This window comes from Rhagoletis pomonella, unplaced genomic scaffold (genome assembly GCF_013731165.1).
Source record: "Rhagoletis pomonella isolate Grant_MI unplaced genomic scaffold, Rhpom_1.0 Rhpom_scaffold_11954, whole genome shotgun sequence".
NCBI lineage: Eukaryota > Metazoa > Arthropoda > Insecta > Diptera > Tephritidae > Rhagoletis > Rhagoletis pomonella.
The window spans coordinates 1-4,344 of NW_023470481.1; the positions used below are offsets into that span (position 1 = coordinate 1).

Consider the following 4,344-nt stretch of genomic DNA (forward strand, 5'->3'; position numbering starts at 1 on the left):
TTGAGTACCGCTATCTGCACTTGCCCAGTGCTTAATTGTCGCTACTACACACAAAGAAAAAGAGAGGTAAATCTAACCGAAAAAGACGATTAAAATTGCAGTGACCGAAAAAAATTGTAAATCAAACCGACAAAAAATTGTTATTATGAAAGTTCGTGAAAATAGTTCGGGTACCATTAAAAATAGTTAGCTTACCATCGAAAATAGTTCGTGTACCACGAAAATATTTCGTGTACCACAAAAAATTGTTTTTTAACCATGAAAAATAGTTCGTGTACCACGAAAAATTGTTTTTTTACCATTAAAAATAGTTACTTTACCATGAAAATAGTTTTATTACCATGAAAAATAGTTAGTTTACTATGGAAAATAGTTTTTGTACTATAAAAATGGTAAAACTACTATTTTTTTACCTCCAAAAGTTGTCCACTTACCATTTTAATAGTTCCTTTGCTAAAATAAAAAGAAGTGATTAAAAAAACATTGATTTTAAATAAATTTATTATTATTTATTACTTTTAATTTAATAAGTACATATTTTTATGTGTTTTACTATTGTAAATTAAGACAAAGATATAAATATATATAAAATTTATACATGTATAGTTTCAAAAAAACTTTGGACGAATATACGTAATTCCATTAGGGGAAAGAGTTGTATTAAGAGGTGAATAATATAATTCAGAAAAGTCCAATAGATAAAATTGGTCTGTACTTTTTATAATTGAAAATGACTGAAAATGTTCTGAAAACATTGCAATTGTGTGTTCAACACATACGAAAATTACTTTGTTGTTTTCAAGTACAATAATGTCTTTGATTTCAAATAATTTCAAAGATTTTGACATCAGGAAATATCCAATTTTATAAGTAGTACCTTTTATTTCCACTTTTGTTATAAAATTGTAGCTTTCATTTATTAATATTTCGCATTCAAAAGAACTTATATTTACTTTTTTACTGTAATATCTGTTTTTAAATTTTTCTTTAGATTGGTTTTCGAAAAATAAGTTTCTATCTAATCCTTTATTCAAAAGTAACCGATTTGAAAACTTTATCATACATTTAACAGCGATTGACAAAGGTGCATTCCTTCTAGAGGTAATACAATTGCTATACGATTTAATCTCTCTATGCTTGGACTCGAACCTAAAACACCATACATGCTTAAGAGGTCCTACATTTTTTATGATTGTAGCGTAATGAAGTAGAAAGTGAAATTTCGGTTTTAACGTCGGGCCAAATAGTTGTACGTAAATCGTGTGATGGTTCTTAATTTTTAACTTTAATTTATTAAGGGACTCATCGTCGAACTCTGTTTTTAAAATCTCGTCTATAATTTCAATTAATGTACAAAAAAGTTTCCAATGTTTATTGTGTAGTGGTATTAAATCCCCAATTATTATTGGAAGAAAATGGCAAAATGTCCACATTTCTCGTGCTGACATATTAAGTTTTTGACATTTCAAATGTGATATTTGAATTTCTGGAGATCTATTACTTAACTCAATTTCACCGTATTGAAATTGATTTTTTCGATCATTTAAAATTTCAATTGTAAACAATTTTTCGGATTCAATAAAATGGAGTAATATTTTCGAAACGTCATATCGGCAAACACCTTCAAAAATATCATGCATAATATCCCCGGTAAGATTATTTACCACATGAAATGAATTAATGTCATTGAAAATGGAATTCTCAGATATACCAGTTAACTTTATTCGCTTCTCTGGTATATCTTCTGTAGCAAGGTTTTCTGTATAGTTTAACTCATTCCGAAGTTTGCTCTCTATTTCCTCGACCATGTACGAAGTTTCTTCTTTATTGCATAAACAATATCGACAAAAGTAATTAGATGAAAAGCTTTTAGTGTAGCCGAGAATACTATTTAAACCTAAGTTATCACCCACAACTAGTGCTAGTACAAAATAAATTTTTTTGGTTGTATTATCAAAGCTAATGTCAATTCCCTCTTCTTCAAGACTTTTAATTTTTTCTACCAGTAATTTCAATGATGCGTCATTTCCAAACTGTTTATGTTTACTTCTGAAGAAAAGAGCAGGGAATATATTTTCTAGTCGCGATTGGTAGTGCTGCGGCAAAGTAGGGAAACTGTAATAAAAAGCAGCTATTGATTGTGTCCCTCTGTGGGAACCCAAAGGATTATTAATTTCAAAATCGTCAAAATAAATAACGTAAGGAATTGCTGTTTTATCGCTGAATAAACTGATTTTAGATTTCCATAATTTTCCATTAACAATGTTTTTTAATTCATTATCATTTGCAAGGAATATCTGTGTATTTTCCAAAGTATCTTTTAATACATTAGGAAGTTCGAAGAAATGTTTAATTTGAAATCGTAATGGCATGAGTACACCCTTACTGTGTTGCTCTGTTAACGAAATTGCATGGTGATGAACTACGGGCGCAATTCTATTATCAATGTCGAATTCTTGTGGGTCTTCAAAGCACTTTCTCATTTTGAGTTCCTTTAAAAATTTGTAATATGTTTTACCTTTTGAAAAGGGATCTCTTAAAAACGAAACTAAGTTTCTGAGTTGGACTTTTTCTTGTTCTGCAAAATCGAATATAATATTTTCTAAAAAGTGTGCTATTGGCAAAAGCAAATCATTTGTTATATCATCAATTAGTCGTTCTGCATCAGATCGAGCGAAATTTGATTGACTGTGCAATTTACTCAAAAATAGTAGCGCAATATTTTCGAACTCAGCATGACAAAATTCGTATATTTCTTGACGTTCTTGATTACATTGCCGTTGGTTTAATTGTGGTGGAAAATTATTATTTTCGGATTCACTAAGACTCTGAACATTTGGAATTATATTAGAAATGCATGAATTCGCTTTCTTAAAGTGGCTTTTAAAAGTTCGCAAGCACTGATAATAATGGCAGCAATGTAGACAGTAAAAAGTACTAGATGATGTTAAATTGTGAAAATTTTTTAGATGATTTACGAGTATATCAACATCTTCAAAATTGTTGTTGCATACAAAACACAAAACCATCTTAAACAAAAAAATAATAACTATTACATATATAATATTTAATAATTATTATTGAATATTGAAGGTGTTAAGATTTATGTGACTACGTATCTATACTTAATAAATTAAATTAAGTCCCTCAGCAAACAAAGGACATTTGGAGAAGTTTTATCTTCAGTCAATTCAATGGAATAAAAATATCTTTGGACAAACGTCCAAAACTCAATGCTATCCTGTGGATATTTTAAATGTAATACATGGAAAGTCTTAAAACATATGTCTAAAGCGCTTAAAAATGAAGGAAGCTCATACTTAATGTCGTCATAGTAAACATAAAATTTGCAATTACTTAAATCACTGCCAATTGCGATAATTAGTGGTTGCAATGTCTCACCGCGTGCATAGAGTGATTTTTTCAGATTATCCAATTTATTTTCGACATCGTTCACAGTACTAACTTGTAGTAAAAACGAGAGCTGAGAATCTTTGATAGTACTTCTAAAAATCGTTTTGTCACCTGCCTTCCGCTTTATATTAGGTCGTAGTACAACGTGCTATAAGTTGATCTGAACCTTTAATAAAAGTATATTTATTATAAAAATCATTTAATCTTATTATTACCAATGTTAACAAACCTTTATCAATCTCATTAACTTTTTTTAAGTGCTGAAGATTTTGAATATCCTTTACCCTCTTATTCAAAATTGGTATAATTTTTGTTCTAAAACCTTGCCATTTCTCTGTTAGCTGTGAGCAATTCTGATGTAGAGCATTGAAGTCAATATCAATCTGCAATAAAGGAAAGCATTATTAAATTTTGAGTTTTAAATTCTGTAGCGACCATTTTTACAGCCAACCGACTAAAGAATAATATTGTGAAGGTTGGAGCTAGCTCAAACATTTTTCTAAGTTTTCCGATTTTTTTTGAAAGAGAAATGCAAAATGTATATATTTATTTTTTTGTATTTTATGGAAGAAATTGATCAACACCCTCTAAGCAAAAAAAGGAAAATTCAGGGAAATTTTTGAGCTACTTCCAACTTGCATATCTATTATTATATGAAAGTTGATTGGGTTTCACAGCAGTGGTTCGGTTCAAAACCCGATACAGAACCGGTTTGCAGCCGTGCCTTTAAATATTGGGTCATATGATTAAAAAAGGTTTTTGTATTTTCTCAAATTTTCACAAATTTGACATCAACTTGTATAAAGAAACTTTCAAAATTTGAGAAAAGGTTTTGAAAAAGCAATTGCTTTTTTATTAATATGACGCATTACTTTCATATATGATAGTATTTCAAGAGGAAGTTTTTGTATTTATTGGGTCATTTAATAA

The 4,344-nt window shown here is 29.1% G+C and overlaps 1 long non-coding RNA gene across 1 annotated transcript in view; it reads right to left on the reverse strand.

The window, feature by feature from the left end:
- Window positions 1-3,684: 3,684 nt before the first annotated feature.
- Window positions 3,685-4,344, reverse strand: part of LOC118756746 — a 1,207-nt gene continuing 547 nt past the window's right edge. Inside the window, exon 3 of the long non-coding RNA XR_004995149.1 lies at window positions 3,685-3,797. This is a non-coding gene — a long non-coding RNA (uncharacterized LOC118756746). The remainder of the gene's footprint in view (window positions 3,798-4,344) is intronic.